The 18,957-nt window shown below is 38.8% G+C and overlaps 1 protein-coding gene across 1 annotated transcript in view; it reads left to right on the plus strand.

Annotated features, from left to right (window-relative positions):
• The window catches only part of LOC149289070 (SH2B adapter protein 3-like), a 64,459-nt gene that overhangs the window by 20,188 nt on the left and 25,314 nt on the right, over window positions 1-18,957 (plus strand). The window lies entirely within an intron of this gene.

An 18,957-nucleotide genomic window follows, 5' to 3' on the forward strand; every position in this document is an offset into this window, starting at 1 on the left:
GTCATTTTCATTGCAGTGACATTAATGCACTCTTGTCATTGTGGGATAATTTGCGATATTAGCGTTCAACTTGCAAGTTCTTTCCAGCCTAATGTTGTTTTTCTTTTCCATATTTTAATATATTTCCATGGTAAAAGATTATGACCTTTTAAAACATGTTTATTTTATTTGCCAGGTATGTGAGCTTTTCAGTCCTCCAATTGTTATATAATGATTTGCCTTTTAATTTGTAGCGTCATCTGTGGATAAAAACCTTTGCAGAAGATGATCACACAATAAATAGCAATCTTGATTAAACAGAGCAGAGACACCCCTTGGCATCGTATATAGTGGTTCCATGGCTGCATATGAGGGTGATGTTTGCATTTAAATGCAAGTTAGATACAAAAAACAATAAGTATAAAGAAGAAGAGTAATTCATACAAGCATGTGTGAGAGATGGGAAATCCAGATTTGGTGCACAATACTTGAATGGCTAGTCAAATGCATTACAGTGAAGTACTTCAAGTAGGTTACATCTTCAGGCCTTTTATATCTAGTTTCCATGGTTCCTCTTAAAAAGCGGGACTATTGACACCTACCTATTGGAGAATCCGTTGGTGAGATAAGTCATGTATAATTTCTTGTTTCACTTTCTGCCATACCTACTGTGAACTAGTTTGATATCCCTTGGAGATCTCTTTTGAATTTTGATTATAGTGAATAGATTATATTAAACCCTATCCCTATGGGACAATACATTTTGATTATTTAGTGTGAATTTACCAAATCGAGGACAGTATTCAATAAAATATGCAATAAATGCTGGAAACTGCTACTGCTATAGAATAGAGTCACACCCTCTCTTGTCTTTTCCCATCTCTCTCTATTTTAAAACAAGACAGATACATGACTTTGGTAGGGTACATGGCATACTGCCCAGACAAATGTTAAATATCTTAAAGTACAGGAAAAGAAAAAAAAAACTTCCTTTGATAAGAGTCTGACAAAAAAAGTATAGAAATATCTGATCTGGCAGATTTCCCAGAGAGATAGTATTGAAACCTCCATGCGTCACATAGTTCTCTATAACTTTTAATTCACGCTAATTCAGGCCTTGACAAAAAAGCCGTTGCTTTAAAGATGCGAATTGCGGCACCTACCTTTTAAAGTTTTTTTGGTTACATGTTTAGCTATTAAGTAAATCAGAACGCCTCCTAATTTCTCCACTCATTATATCAAGTCTTGCTCCAAACATCCTCCCTTTTAGGTTAGACGTCATCCTCCTCTGATAATTTGGGAATCGCATTCAAATGAATTTGAATTATTACTGCTTTTCTTAGAAGCAAGGGATGAGGCCCATACATACAAGACCATCTTTAACTGTTTTCTAAATATCACCTAAAAAAATAGCAAGCTCAATAATTGGGGTATCCATGTAGGGTTTTAGGACATTAGAGCCAAACAATGGCAGGAATATGATTGGAGTGCAGCAAAATGTTTAACACGTGTGCTAGCAGGTGTCAAGAAGTTATTTTATATTGAATGAACACTTTATCATAATATATATTAGTTCTACCCATAAAAGAAATGTTAAGCTACGCATTTAGCAGTGTCTGATATGTTGTGTGAAAAGGGTTAACATTAATATGCTGGCTCGGAATTTAACTCAGTGCATTACAGGCTTTTGGTACTGAACGGGTTAAAAAGCATAGCGGAAATAGAGGCGTGACTATAAAATGTCATATCCACTATAGAATTTTTGAAATTTTCACTTTGACCACTGATTTTTTTCGTGGTGGTAACTGAACCTGTGCGTGCCTAGTTTCCTTAAACATCACAGGTTATAGAGGAAGTCACCACATCCTCTCCCACTTTCTAAAGAAAGTCACAAGATATTACCAGGCCTAAAAATTCCCGAGTCAGTTACACTTCTGTATCGCAAACTTTTACTTCCCCCTGCAGAGGATATATTACCGTATTGGCTCGGATATAGCCCGCACCCGAATATAGGCTGCACCCTAAAAGTTAGGTGCTTTTTTAAAGAGAAAAGTTTCTGCCCCCCCGAGATATGCTGCCACTCTGTCCCCAAGATGTCCCCCCCACCAGACTTACCAGTGCAGACTCCACGGGGTCTTGCGGGGCCGGCGGGGCACATCTACGCATAACGCGTATTCAACTTCCCACTGCGGAAGATTGTTCGCGCAGACGTTCACCGGCAGCGGCGATGCGAGCATAAACAACCTCCGCTGCCGGCATGTTTGCAAGATGTGCTTTAAAAATCTCCCTTGCCGGGACTCCCCCCGTGGAAAGTGCTGGCAGGGGAGGCTGTCTGAGCGTATTGGAGAGTAGGATGCAGGTCCCCTGCACCGCTGTGGGGGATCTGTATCCTAACCCCGAATATAGGCCGCACCCCCACTTTAAAGACTTAAAGTGGGGGGAAAAAGTGCGGCCTATATTCGGGCCAATACGGTATATTATGTGTTACATTTAAAGGGACACGCCAGCCATCATATGCACTTTAATGTATATGGTAGCGGTGTGGTCCCTTTAAATTGATGTGTTGTCGCTTTTTTTTGTAAATGGGGGTATTTTGCAGAATCCCCCAATATGAATTTGCCCCTTCCCCAGCTATTTTCCGTGCAGGAGATGGATTCAGCTGAATATACTCGTCCTCCAGTCAGCTCCAGTTTATCCAGTCCCTGTGATAATGTGTGGGAAGTATTCCCATTGATTTTAATGGGAATGTTTTCCTGTCACTGATTGGCTGCAAGTCAACGGTCCCTTTAACATCTTAAAGCCTTCAAGGTCATCCATGTGCATTTCTCAGCACAAAGAAGCACAAAAAGAAATGTCCAATAAATGACAAACTGTTTAGGCCAGTGTGTAGCAAAGTCCTCCAGGTAGCACCAATTATATTATATAGCGCCTATATGCGGCTAGTGTGATCTTTGCAGTGTATCAGGTTCTGCTTGCAGCAGCCAATCACTGGCAGGAAAGTGCTCCCATCGAATTCATTGGGAGCGCTTTCTGTGCATTGACATGGGGTTATGTACGTCTGCAGCGTTCACCATGCCAACACTGGAGCGGACTGGAGATAAGTATAGCATGTGCATGGAGGCCACACAGGTCATATAGCTGGGGGGGGGGGGGGCAGATGCTAATGGGGGGATCCTGCAGAAGCCCTCCATGCAGCATTTGCGTTGGGGCACCAGATATGGATCACACAGATATCATATTCCTTTAACAATTTTCATCAGTCATAATAAAACCCTTCAGATTATTCACTTTCAGGTCATCTGTGATGACTCAAAGCTTTCCAGAAAACCCTTGGAAAGCATTTTGTTTTGTAGTACATTCCATTATGATTTACATGCCAGGATGCTTCTATTTCGGGGCCTGGATTGTCAAATGAGCTGCTGGGAATCTCCATGTGCAAACAAGAAAGCTGTTGGGACAAAGATTTTTCTTATCAGCTGTCGGACGTGGACTGATCCTCTACCAAAACTGGCACTATGGATTCAGAAGAATGCTGTATAAAACTGTAAGAAGGGTTTTATAGGATAAAAAGAGCTACATTCACAAGTTAAGTTCATTTACATGTTCCTAAAGTGTTCTTTTTTTTTATTCTTGCAATTATTTTGGTCTACAGCGCCTGTGCCTTTTTAGACCCATTGTACAGCGTCGCGGAATATGATGGCGCTATATAAAACAATAAATAATAATATGTATTCTACAACACGTGCGACTAAAAATGAAATGCATTATGTTTTGGTTCAACAGGTTCAAAACTTTTTTTGTCTGTCAATGATCATTTTATTTAATGTCCAGTTTATGAAACTTCTAAGAGTTTATTTAAGGTCACAATGCCAGCTGTAGAATGGCATACTTTGCAAATATAGAACAGGATGTATTTCACAGCTCGGTGTGTTACATCATAAGCACTCTCTTGAAATGATGTAACCATATGTTCATTCAATTCTTTGAAATGAAAGGGAACACAGAAAGGTACAGGCTGTAATACCTATTTAGGTTACATTCATTTAGGCAATGATCCTAGCAAAAGGACCCACTGAAGAAATGTGTATTAAAGTAGCTTTAATAAGCAGTTTCTAAAAATGAAGAAAGTAAAAGAAAAAAAAAACCACATTAAGTGGAAGATGCAGCTTCAGTGCTACAGCTACCCACCTCCTCCATGGCCCAATGATTCTATCCACTGATTGGCTGCTTAAAGCATCTAATTAGTGGCATTAAAGTGTTCTCATTAAAATCAAACTTTGCACCACAATCACTTTTTGCACATCATCCCATATCAGTCTTGACCTTCTAAAATGTGTTATGGACCTTAGTCATTCGCACCTTCCAGCAATTACACAAATTGCTGGCAGAGCGGAATTAAGAATGGGAATGGCTACCCGTTGCCTCTCCATGCTGACTTTTTCTCAGTGCCCATGGGCAGCTGACGGTCTCCAGGCCAAGGTATTTCTACCCCTTTAAGACATGCAGATCATAATAAAGCTGTTTAAAATAAACTTCAACATGTCTTAACCTTACAGGCATCCTAAAAATTCTCTGCTCCATGTTTGTGTCTTTTCCTTTGGAATAGTAATTTCTATTGGATGGCCTGCAATATGTTCAGCTAATTTCTTCTTGGATTGAACACTTTGACAAAAAATATCTAGGAAATCGGCACAGGTGCCGATGCTGTTCTATATTAACTATATTTATAGAGGGTCTTTTCCTTTAAATACTATAAATGTGCTGAAAACCTGTTTTTAGTGCCTGAAAAACATTGCTAGTCGGTGGCAATAAATAATTATCAGAGCTTAACATGCCGCTGAGGGTTTTGTGTCTTTATGTATTATATATGATCAGAGTTCCGTTGGAATATATTTAATAGGTCTAGATTTCTGAACCGGGCGCAGGGATCTACCTCGCTGTTACATATGTTGTTGGAAATGAATGTTGAGCTAAAAATGGCAGCGCGTTATGCGGTTAGGAACTCCTCATGTGAGGTCTTTCATTTGTAAATCTGACAACTCGCAAGGCGTACCGTCACAACCACCTTCACAGATAAGAAGAGCAAATGTGCAAAAACATCAGTTTGATTTTTTTTTTAACGTCACATCCCGAGGTTTGCTACAAGGTGCTGCTGCTCGAACAGCCAACGTATTTTTATATGAACAAAGGCGGAGAAAGCACGTTGTTCTTAGAATTAAGATGTTGGTACAGGAAACCGACTCCGATAACACGAGAGCCACATGCATATATAATCTGTGAGTGCAGCTGTCAGTGAATGGGACTCCGCCATTCTGCGATCTCCAGCTAGACTGCACTTGTCTGCAGTGAATATAATGTGTCTCTTTATAATGCCCCTCGCCCCACAAGCACGATGAGAAGGGAATGGTTGTTTTCAGTTGGCCTGACCTTGTACTATTAGCGGATTCATTAGTTTGCCGTAATGTCAACTTTGCACCTAAAACAAAACCACCTCTCCCGGAGAGAACAGAAATTGCTCGGGGCACATGCGACCTGCTTAATAATGTCATATTAAATCACTTTATTGGGTGTGTTATTAACCCCATACGTAGCCTGCAGTCCTCTTCAGACGCAGTAGGTCTAGGGAATACTATACCACAAGTGATGGGGAAATAATAGTAATAGTGGTAATAAAAAAATAAAAATAAATATATATATATATATATATATATATATATATATATATATATATTGTGCCATTTTTAATAAGCAGAATTAGTTTTACTAATCAGGTGCAAACAAGCTGCACAGCTTTTATATTTTGGCAGTGCTTTTGTATCAAAATCTTTCCAACATTTTGTTCTATAAACTGACATTTTTTTTATTGTTACAACTTGTTGCAAATTTCCAATGTGACGCCATTATAAATTACCCATAGCGATTCAAAAATAAAGCACACTCGCATCATTCCCTGTTTTACACCTTTTCTCATGTAAGGGCTCACATGTACATCTCATTGGCCTTTATAAAAATGTCTTTGATCTCTTGAAATGGAAGTCCTTTTTATATCTTAAATAAAATGGGTAGACTAGATCGGCCAGATTGTTCTTATCAGCCATGTGGTATACTCACCGCCAGTTAACTCTAGCGCTGGCTTGGTGAACGCTGTGGCCGGTGGTCTGTTGAGACCCTTTTGTGCTTCGGTGGATTTCCAGAAGAAAGATAACTTTACATTCTCTTTCTCTGGACACTTATAAGCAGAGTTAGATTAATTGTGAATATTTCTCCCATATAAGAAGAGAGAGGGAGGATGCAATGGAAACATTTAACCCCTTAATGACAAAGCCCATACATGTACAGGCTGAAAATGCATTGTTTTCAATGGGTTTAGGGACCGCCCATTGTCCTTAAGGGGTTAAATACTTAAAGGGCTTAACAAAGCTTATTTGAAAGGAGGAGCAATGTTAGAACAAGAGGTCATGTTCTAAAACTTGAAGGCCAGAGGCTTAGATGTAAAGTAAGGAAGTTCTACTTTACTCAGAGGCTGGTTGGTAAATGGAACAGTCTCCCAGCAGCAGTGGTGGAGGCTAATACAGTAAGGGAATTTAAACAAGCATGGTGTAGACATAAAGCTTCCCTCACTATAGGTCCTGACCAAAGACTTATAGCGGTTTAAACCCCTTAATCAGGAAAAAATGGGCAGACTAGATGGTCGAATGGATCTTATCTGCCGTCAAATTCTATGTTTCTAAAACACCAATGTCTACCTGGTTTTGTTGCCAAGTCCATAAAAATGCATAGGGCAAATGTCCTCCCAAAAGCAGCAAAAGGCATATAACAATTGATTCTCTTATTAAGTGCCAAGTACAAATTGCAATTCATTGGCTCTAGTCTCTCAGCCACTAAAGGGTAAGACAGAAATTTGAATTGAGTCAACACCAATGTATGTAATATTTGCTCAAAGTTCCTTATAAAAAGGCTGGTTATGAGGTTTCCCCACTTCCCTTTTCAAACAAGTTTTCTTTAAAATATAAAGAAATATGAAGGGAAAAAGGTTTGCACGTCTGTACCCGTACAGTAATGTGAACAATTTTCAGCTAAACTAGTTCTCACCATTGCCCATTTCCTACTGGCCTTTTTTGCAATTGTAGCTGTTCCAGGACAGGACAAACTTAGACACAATCAAACTGTTTATCTTTTTTGGAAAAGTCAACTTCCTTCCTGCAAAACAGACTGTGTGCGTGTTACTCCTTAAACAAAGCCATCACGTTAAACGCTGCGTCATTAAGCTTCTTTTTTCTTTTTAAACTTAGAATGTAACATCAGATAAGAGATGGTTGGCCCACCCAGTCTGCCCCTCTCTTTACCCCCCCAATGCTTCCTTAAAAATATATGCTTCCTTAAAAATATATGCTTCCATTTGCTCTATTACCGTTAATTTTGAATTACGTATAGCTTTCAGGATGCTATAGGAGACCTTCCATGATTTCACCACCTTTATAATAATACAGTTATTAAAATATATAGCACAGATATCACCTCTGAAAAGTTCAGTAGGATTTATGTCTTTAAAGACTGTTCTTGGATGGAATTCCAGTAAGATGGTATAACAGGGGAACACCAAAGAGGAACCCTCTACTGCACAGGGGAACCTTATGGAGAAACCCCCTGATTGCTGTAAAAATCATGTCATATCTATCCCCATAATACATTTTAAAAAACCTCCACCCCCTACAATGCTCCCCAGTTACCCTAAAAAAAAAAATATAAACACTACTGGCGAAAAGAGGCAACTTTTAAAATTACCATAACAAATTTTTAAATACCGCCTTACTCAAATTTCCACCACATCACATATAGTGTTGATATTGCACATGATAATGCACACAGGGATCCAACGAATGTTCGTGTTCCTCAGATACCCTGATGATTCCTGCTAGACCTCCTTAGACAGCGCTTTTCTTCTGCTTCCCTGCTTTGTGAAGGCCTCCACTGGCTCCCTATTACCTCAAGAATGAAATGTAAAATCCTTATACTATGAAACAATCCCCTCCATGGTGCTGCTGCCCATACATTTCTTCCCGCTGTGGACTAAGCCTCTCCTCGTCCGTTATCACGTCTTCCTTCGCATGCTTACCCAACATAACTTGTGCTGCTCATACCTCTCTTTCACCAAACCTCCGGCTCTCACCTTGTCTCTTAACTGCCAAGAAAAACCTCAAAACCCTCAAAAACTCAATTGCACTATTTAACTATTTTAGCCCTGGTTCTCCATGCCTTATGTTTTCTGTCCCCTCTAGACGGTAAGATTGCGGGTAGGGCCCTCTTTACCTAATGTATCAGTTTCTTTGTCAGTTCTAGTTTTGTCATTCCCTTTCAATATATGCACGTTGTTGATGCCATATAAATAAAAGGTACTCCTACTAATAATAATAATGAATCCTTATCTTCCATCGGTCTGCCTCTGTTATACCAAGTCTCTTTATGTGTGATGTGGTGTCTTTGCACTCTTCCTTTTAGCTATGGATTTGAATCATCGTTCTTCGAAGGTTTCCTTTTACATGGCTCTGTTCATATCATGCTTGTATTCATAGCAAATGTCCCTTTTGACTGTATTTAAACCACATTGTTTTCCATTCTGGGTCTAAAATGAGAAAAGAAAAAAAAACTGCCGTGCAGAGACCTCAGACCTTGTGTGTTAATGAAGAACACATTACTTATTTTGGAAACTCTGCAAGGAAACCCATTCTTCAGCGTGGTGTCAGAACCACTAGAGCAGAACATCCAGGGTGTGAACATTTGAGTTTTAACCACTTCGCTGCAGGGTTACACAAGCCTGTTGGTGCTTATGTAGCCAAACGGAGCAAAGAGCCACTTATGATTTATCATAAAGGTATTCTAATTAAAAGAAGGTATTCTAATTAAAAGAGTGCAGCTGAGGACGTGTGATTGCTGAATGTAGACACCCAAGACTTGAAGGACCAAAATAGCTGTATAGACGATAGAGTTGGAGAACGTGCCGTGGGAGCTTTCTTGCCTGTAGCCGGCTGTGCCCAAATTTTTGCAGAACTATAGAAGAAGCGCCTTACCTCTATTCTGTTTGGAGATTTGTAAACCCAACTGTTAAAACACACACACACATATATATACACACACACCCACTTTGATTCCGATCACTTATATGGAAAGTGCAATTCTGATGCAAAGTGGTTAAAAAGATGCCGCTAACCTAGAATCCCTGGGATGCCGCTTGTGATTGCAGCAAATTTACATTACTCAAGCTTAGAAACATAGAATTTGATGGCAGATTAAAACCATTCGGTCCTCTAGTCTGCCCGTTATTTTTCTAATGTAAAGATCAGGGCTTAGTCTCATCTTACATTGCTGTTTATAACCCCCAACCTTAATCTTTTGGACCAAAACTTTCCATGATTATAAACCGGCGTCTCAATTCTTTAGAAATCTTTATAGAGGAATTCTAAATACATAAAAGCTTGTGCATGGAATAAAACAATAAGAGAAAAGTAGAAGAAATAAAAGTTATTAAAAGAAGGCACTATGTCACCAGATACAGTCCAGGGGAAGTATAAAACGGTCTGTATATGTTATGTGTTGAAATCGTTATATCTCAGTGGATGTATTTAACAGAAATACCTGCCACATTGTATATCGAATAAATAAAAATGTATATGGAGAGAGAGAGCACGTGGCTGTACATTAGGTACTTCCTATATTTCTTTATTGTTGTATATTTTTTGTTCCCCTTTTTATTTTTTTAAACATCATAAAGCCCAAAATAAAGATTTTTCTTTTTTCAAAAGTTGACCCTTCGCATACTGAGTATTCTGTTATTTATGTGTAGCATTCTGATCATCTCAGTCTATTTGAGATCATTGTTCATACAGAAATATTTGCAGAATGACCCTAATCCAGATTTGCCTCTGTGGATACATTCATACTGGACTAAAACTGTTTTATGCTGTTCCTCCTCTGGGTGCCGTGCGGTAGGTTCTCCTGGTAGAAATGGATAAAATAAAACACTTTGCTAAACCAGCAAAAAGAGTATCCAAAGGCAGTCTTTTTTACTGCCATGGAGACATCAAAATGTGATTTATGATTTGTCTTTGTATGCTGTCCTCAATCCAAAGGCATCACTGGGCTTCCTTGTTGGCCTAGTTACGTACCAATATGTCACACATGCTTTAATGATCAAGGAGGCACAGAATAAGAGACAGCTTTACATGCTGTCACATTTAGTTTAAAAGTGAATCAAGGGCACACTGTTCAGAAACATGGCCTACGCTAAAAGACGACAGAGCTAACAGAGAAGGCTCTTACTGCTGAAGGGGGAAATATGGCTGGTTTTCATCAATAACCAACATAAGTGTTAGGCTCACTTCTGTACCAAGCCGCTGATGTCTCCTCCCTGCTCCCTCGACTGCAGCTCCGTTGTGTGTAGGCCACAGCGCCAGTCTATGGTAGGCGCATCATGATCTTGATCCTACATGCACAAAGAACAGGCCTTGGTCCTGTGAAATCAGGCTCCAGGAGGTGACCATGCCCATGGAGTCTCAATTAGCTGCAAAGAGGTTGCACAGGTGAATGGACAGGTAAACCTTCTGCCATTGGTTAGCCAGCTTTTGAACAGTGTCTCACAGGTGCTACAGGTGATTGATAATTGCCTGCAGCCCTACATTGCCCCATCACATACTTCAGTCAGTGCTAAGTTGTCTGATGCAGTCCATTTCTGATGCCTTTTGCTCTGATGAGGACTTTGCTGTGTGATTACGGGACTAACTCTGGCTAACCTGTTGAACCTTCACCACCGCTACTGACCTATGGACAGTTTGTTGACTATGCTTTTGTCTGTTTCCTTTATTCCAACAAATTGTGGATTTGTTCCAGTAGCTTTTGTCTTGAGTGGTTCTGTACTTCCTGGTGACCGACCTAGTATCGGAACCCCTGGGCCTGTGTTCCACAAACCCAACCTGCTAAATTATATGCAAGCTTCCTGTTATCTATAGGCGCTGGAAACAGAGGACTAAAGCAATAAGAATAGTAGAAAGGAATTAAATGTAATTTAATAAAGGGACGGTTTCACCGCATGTGATCCACAGGAAGTGGTGTGCGTACAGCGCTCTCTATGTGTATATTATACATATATGTATATATATATATATAGTATAAATTATATCTGTGTTTTATAGATTATATTGCTCGCTGGCCTACATCAGGTGCCAGTGCGATTTGCCCCCCCCCAACTGTGCTACTGCGCTGCACCCCTGTGTAGTATATTCAAACCTATGTCCCATTTTATTATAACATTATTGTATTTATATTTATTTTCCCGATAAAATATTGCCCATGTTTTCCCAATAGTTACACAGTAGCAATAACTTTTTTGGATTATTTTATAAATTACTGGTAAGGGATGAAATATGTTTAACCCATATGTATCTCTTGTGCTAGAAGGGTGTACAGGTATAATAAATATTTTTCACCTACTGAGTAGTGAGTATGCTAACTCTCTGCATTACCACATTGTGATATGATGTCCATTTAAAAAATATCTTTTTTGGAATTAAACTTGTTGCAGCTAATTAAACTTCCACCTAGTGAAACCATTCACTTGCAGAAAGCAGAGAAAAATCTGTAGTTGGCTATGAAAAAAAAGTAGATGACGAACGACAGCATTTAATCACAAGCCGTTATTTATAAGGATGGGTTCACTTTCTTTCTGGGTGGGCAAATTGTAAAGGGTTGCTAATGTTCACTAATCCAGTTTACTTTTAACCCTTTAAGGGTTTACACTACAGTACCAGAGCAATCTTTGTTTTTGCTACTTCTCATTTCTTTCTCATTTAGTATCCCCACACAAATCACACACATACACACACATAATTTTAGGACTAAGAATTGTGAATAAAAATTGTATTTTGCTTAAGAGGGCCAAAAGACTACCTTACACGGTACACTGAGTTTACTATGTTTTTAATACTTACAGATTGATGACAGCAAAAAGAGAGCAGTGCAACATGACTAGCAGGCATCTCTCTTGAAAATAGCAGGTACTCTTGATGAAGTCATGGTGACATCACTAGGGTCTGCATAATTATTTAGTTTTATTGTTTTTTTTTATATCACTATTTAAATTACTTTGTAATTATTTTCAATGGTTTTGAACAGGGTGAAGCTTTGTTCCCCCTTTTCTCACTCTTATCACCCTGACTGCTGATCAGATCAGTCATCAGGAAACAGTACAGCCCTGCTGTGATCAACAGAAGCCCCAGCAGGGTCACGAGGTTGTTAAGTTAGCACTGTTTATATGTTGACATTATAGATTGCATTTGCAGAATTCTACATATATCTGTTTTTTATTATAGGACCTGGATTTTTTTTAAAAAATTAATTGCTGATAGATAGCTCCAATTAGTTATCTGGTTAGAGTTTTACTGGTTTATAGTTTTCATCTGATTGGTACTTCAGAAGCCTAGGATTTGGGTATTTTAATGAACCACCCATGTTTTGACTCCCAAAAGTAAATTTAATAGTCCCTACTAGTTTTTAAATGCTGTAAACATATGTCATAAACCAGATGAAAAATCTGAGAAAATTAATAAGTAAAGAAAAGGATAAAACATGTCTCCCTCTATTTAACACATAAGCAAAATGCTTTTTACAAACCATGGACTAAGCTTAAACAGAAAAAAGGGCAGATAAAATTAGTTCCTGTCACAACTGATGTAACACTTGTTAGTGATTGAGATGTGCTGTACACGCGTTTCACAGAATTATCCCCTCCTTTCCAATGAAATTAATTTCTGTGAAATCCTCTGCTATTTACCACCACTTGTTTATATAGGGGTATCAGTTAAGAGGGACTACTTTTTATTGTCAATTTTTTTTTGTTTAAGCTTATTCCAGTGATGGCATTTTTCTCAGCTTTTACTTTTTTTAAAATACAAATGTTTACGTTTTCTAGGACACATTTATATATACACAATGTGGGCAAAAGTATTGGGACACCCTGACCATTACACCAACAGGGCCTTTTATGACATCACATTCTAATTACATAGACATTAATATGTATAACAGCTTCCACTCTTCTTGGAAGGCTTTCCACAAGATTTTGGAGTGTTTCTGTGGGGATTTTTGCCCATTCATCCAGTAGAGCAGTTATTTATTTATAAGGGGACAATTACCTGCATCAAAATGTGTTGAAAAATATATTTTCCTCTTCTTAAAATTTGTACATAGAAGCAAAGTTGTTTTTTTCCGGGAAGGAAGGATGAGCGGCAAATGTAGGAGATACGTTTTGGACTGTCATGTTGTGTGAATAAAATAATAGGTACATTAAGATACTAACAATAATCGGGGAATGGTGTCTGGAATCTTTACATTTACCTTTATAAATGTATATATATTGATGGTGTGTGTATTTTTATATATATATATATATAGTACACCCTTATTCTAATGAGTAATCTATATTTAATTCTAATATAATTACCATATTTAATTACGTGTTAAATTAATTTAAGTACAAATCAAGATCTTTGCTTTGTATTAGCAGGGTGTGTGGGGAATATTTACTAAACAGAAATGGCTGCTTTGGTACTAATAAGAAGGGACAGAGAGTTTAATCACTGAGTTTTAGAAATTATTTTATATTTTTAATAGACACAAAAGTTACTTAGACACAATAAAAATTTCGGTTATGTTCTTTAATGAAGTACTCCCAGCCGCACCAGGCTAAGCAGTAACTAAGACTAAGCTGTTACTATAAAGACAATTGACAAAGAAGAAGACTAGAAAAAATAAGGATTTCATTCATTCAAGACTAGAGACCATGACAGAACAGTCAGTCAGAAGAGAGACAAGAGTGACCTCTGTGTACACGCATTCCTTATGTATGTATATGAATGTGACATCTTGGTGTCCATATACTAGATAAAGCTGTGTGACACACAGTGACTGTTCTGCTTCGCTTGCATATGTGGATGCCCCATGTCGGTTGGTGTAGAGCGGTTTCTGCATAAAACCAAGTTGCAGACCTTAAAGTGCAAATACGTTGGTGCCTATCCTTGTTGCGGTTCAGCGTTGTTTTCACCTTCCAGAAAAACACCACATAACACACGTAAGCACATACTTACCCTCACTTGCATGCAAGCACACATACATACAAATTCCTACCTTTGTAGGCGCACGTGGCTTCAGTGCTGAGCTCCGGCATATGGCATCATATCCTGGCACTCCGCATCAATAGCCGCCATGCTTCGAGAGACCACATGCCACAACAGAGGCCTGGTATAGTGGCTTGCCGTATTATGATACAATTATTTCTATAAAAATATAGAAAATAACGATAGGCCTGATCGAACCATAGGACATGCAGGGTAAATATTGGGCAGGCAGCTAGGTTGAGGCATACGTCACAATTACATTGGCCTTTAATGTCTGAACCAGTGTGCAGGGCACTTATAGTGAAAGGGAACATTTGGTGTGTTTAAAAATACAGTGTTTTTTCATAGACATTTGTCAGCTCAAACCCTACTAACGCTATAGAAATAAATGATTCGGTGAGCTGGAGAGTATTATTTTAATGCCAAGTACATTTTGACTCTGGGAATGTGTTTCTTACTCTGTTATATTGCCCAAGCTATTGTGTTCTGAGAAAAAAAAAAACTCAGAAAAAAAAAAGATATTCGGAGTTCAAGAAATCAACAAAATAATGATCATCTAATCATTAACCAGCAAAAACCACAATTTCCTGAGAGGAAACTGCAGCCATACTCACCTTCTCAGAAACCTAAAAAGTATAAAAAATTTCCGGCGATTACTGCAAAAAATGTTAAAGAAAAAAATAAGACGTAAGGATTACTGCAGACAGCAAAAAAAAAAAAAAAGAAAAATACATTTGATGGCGATTGCGGCTTGAAACGGTCACATTCTTATGCTTTTTATAAAACACAATCTCAACAGCGTAAGTAAAACAGAAATCAATGAACTGATGTAAATTATTATTTCTTCTAGCTTGTCTCCGAGCCATCAGTGATACATAAATTTAGGGGAGAATAAACAATGAGACAGAGGAAGCAGAGGTGCTCCTGGGCACCTGGTGGCAAGGGGCCCTCACTTTCTGCAGTGAAATGTATGCATATGCTTGTGCTGGGTGGTTTATTCACTAAAAGAAGAGTTTGCAGGATATTTGTGGTTTCAGTACCTTGACTTCAATATGCATTATGAGGATCTAACTCCAGAAGAGCCTCTCCTGCAGGAAAGTCTTGGCTTTTTTAAATCAACAATATTATATTACGGCTTACACAGGGCAAGCTCAGCCCTAATAGCTGCATAAAACTGCCAATGTTGGTCCTTCGTAATGAATAGTAAGGTTGGCAGACTCTTCTGCCAACTCTCCCTTTAGTAAATAGAGTTATGTGGGATATCTCTGTATGAATACTTGTTCCTTTTATGCATGTGTATGTATGCGCATTATGCCTTTTTGTATCAGTATCTCCGCTTAAATTGTATATACAAAGATTTATTTTATGCTTTCTTGTCTGATGGATATCTATAAGATTTGCGCATTCAGATTCATACAAATTGCAAATTTACTGAATTTTGGCAAATTCGGTGATTCATATAAAGCCCCAAAAACAAGGCAAAACCCCCCACGACGGACACAAATGAAGCAAAAAGCTCAGTATTTTTGTCCGAATTCATGGGCCCACATTCACTTACACTAGCTCTCTCATTCACTCTCTCTCACGCTCTCCAAATGTTTTCCTTCCTTTTCCTCTGCCGACCACTTCCGCATCTTTTCCCTTCTCTTCAATCTTCTATCTTAATTAGCATCTCTGCAATGGTGGCACTTGTGGTGACATCCTCTCCCCAATCCGCTAATCCAATTAACATTTTTGTGTAAACCAAGAATTGTGTTATAGATAATGCATGGTTTTGTAACTGCAAAGCCTGTTCACTTGCGGTGTTAAATGTTTTCCCATCTGCTGTTCCAGATAGCATATACATTACATTGTACTTCACAATTTAATGAAACTGGTATTCAGTATGTGTAGCGTGTTTATTGCTCGTTTATTGTATGCGCCTGCTGGGCAGAATGTAGTACAGGTATTTACATGTGGCCCTAATGTAACATAAAAATGGTAAAAAGACAAATACATTTAAACTTGGGGAAAGGCAGTTTCCTTCATTCTGATTATAGAAACCGTTCATAATCAACACTATTATACATTCCTGGCATGAAAAAAATATAGATTCATGGTAAACATCCCATTTATCACATAACCAGTTCATCAAAACCTTCTATCCGGTATTCAAAATAATGGCATACATTAATTTAAAAAAAACAAGCATTCGTACCCATTTTCTTTCACACAGCAGGACCCCTAAGCTGATCAGTGCAGTAGTATGGACGCTGCGTGATATATGTTAATGGTGATTGAATTGTGCCCCCTATAGTTGAACTGAAATCAGTTTTTGGGACTTTTTTTTACCAATGTTCTGGAAACCCAATTTTTTGGGATCTCTACTAAGCATCTGGAGACCTGTGCTTACCTTAGGTGAGTATAGAACATGAGTATAGAACAGAGTTGCTCTCTACAGATGTATTTTAATTAATTGTCACCATTTCTATTAGGAATAGATGCCACATAATAAATGGGACAAAAAGTGCAACATGTGAAAAAATCCTGATCTTTAAAACAGGAATCCTCTGGAATACATCAGTTTATCACTAACCTAGGAAAGGTAGCAGCATGCCCTGGTCCATAGGTTGGTGCCTCTCTGTCTGTCCCCATTCCCCTATGACTTGATTTCTAGAGAAAGATGTCCCCTTTAGAAATGACATTTCCTCTTTGATACCTAAATCCTTGCGTGTCTCCCCTCGTTTGATGCCTATGGGTGGTTTACCTCCCTTGTGTGCCACAGCTCTAAACGGAGCAGGCTGGGAGATCTGTGCAGCGCTCCATCAGCAGGGAGCCGGCACATAACACCGTATCCCAACGCTCTGCATCAAGGAGACCACAGAAGACTGAAAGGACCTCTGCACGTCGTAGGTCTGAGGGTCAGGCCTAGGGCAGCTGTCCTAGAAATATATCTAATGTCACCATTTACTAGTATTATCTGGCCGTTATATGCGGTAACTCACATGCTTGCTGGAGTAAGGTGGGTGAAACACATATTGTAAAGAAAAGATTGGGCAATCCTAACTGCAAATATCATTGACCCCTCATAAGTAAATTGTAAAACTAATTATTTTAACGTATCATGGGAAAGCTGTACAAGAGAATGATTTCCTTACGATTAACAAAGGCATTCTGGGAAATCAGTGAGGGGACTTTGTCTCTGATTGGCCAGCTGCCATGTAAGCAATCATTGCTTTTCATGAATGCTTAATCTTCCACAAGCAGGAACAGGCTATCCTTGCTACATCCTTGATACAACAGATCATTATACAGTCTACTGCATAATAAATATAATCTTGTTTGAGTATTCACATTTGCTCACTGTAGAGTATTTATTTTTCACTCCCTATGTGTATTGTATTTACCAATCCTGTCCTTAAGTGTGCCATAATATAGATGGATGCTATAGGATATGGTGAAAGGTAACATACTGAATTTACTACCCCAAGGGTGCCCATCCTGTAGCTCTCTACCTGCTGCGGAGTTAAAGCCTGCGGCATCCATGTTAGGGCATATAATAGTGGTCCCTTTAAATATTCATGGTGTTCTTTTTGCAAATGCATAGGAGGATTCCACAGAATGCCCCATATGCATTTTCTCTGTGTGTGTGTGTGTGTGTGTCCCGCTATCTTGCATGCAGGAGACATGTTTACTAGACACATCTCCCTGCATGCAAAATACTTATGCCAGTAAGCCCCAGGCAAATGCTGCAGATGGGAGTCTATTCAGATCTGCATGTGCGGCAAGCAGTCCCATTGATTTTTTTGGTGGGGATGCCAGTGACATTAAACTGTCCATTTTTAAGAGATGCCAGTGCTTAATGGTAGGTGAGCCAGCCAGTGGAGCAGAGCCATATATAACTTCACCCTTCACTTGCATATTTGCAGTTGCAACACTAAATGATTAAGTTTTCTTACATTTCTTACAATTTATTAACTCATTAACTGTGACCTTTTTACTCAACCATATGTTTTATGGTAATAGTGAAAGTTTAACTATATACATGCCAGAGGGATGTACTCAGGAACAGTACAGATGACCTGGCGGTGGCCAGTCATGATTAAATTCAATGTTGACTGAACTAACAGAAGCGTTTATTGTGTTTATAACTTGCATAAAAACACACATTTTACCCTTCTAGATCTGTACCCCCCCCGTAGTGCAGTCAGCGAATTGTTATAGGAGCCAGGAAGTAATGTGTCACTACAGATCTATGCAATATAGCACAAAACTTAGGTATGAACGGTTGCCAAGTCCATTTGGCTCCTGTGGGAACCGTTTAGCTAAATGAAAAGCCCTTAAAATATATAAATTTGCAGGTAAGTTTGACTTTATTTTACTTTATTTTTCAACCCTTTCAGCATCTAACGGGTGAAATTTTTGGAACAAATCATAGAAAATACATCTGATCTTAAGTAAAAGTATTCTTCTTTGATCATTGAAGCCAAGACTCCTGGGAGGTTTAGTTTGCATGGGAACACACAGTTAAGAATCTGCGGTTCTAAGTACAGTACTTCCTTGAGCAAAAAATTGTGACAGTCATGTGAATTCCCTAAACGGATGCTGTTAATTGCATTATACGCTGGTTTGACATTGGCCGAAGCAGTGTGGCTGGCACTGAAAAGTAACCGTTGGTAGGGCGATATCAATCTAACTTATTGTGTTCCATTGTCGGCATCATTCAAAGTCTGAGATCATACAAACTAACCCAATATAGGCGATAATGGCATTCCGCTTAGAGATATGTGTGATAGTTTTATCAGAGCTGCTCACATGCTTTTTTTTTTTTTCA

Source organism: Sceloporus occidentalis, unplaced genomic scaffold (assembly GCF_023333645.1).
Source record: "Sceloporus occidentalis isolate IW3139 unplaced genomic scaffold, rSceOcc1.0.p SCAF_48, whole genome shotgun sequence".
NCBI classification, from domain to species: domain Eukaryota; kingdom Metazoa; phylum Chordata; class Lepidosauria; order Squamata; family Phrynosomatidae; genus Sceloporus; species Sceloporus occidentalis.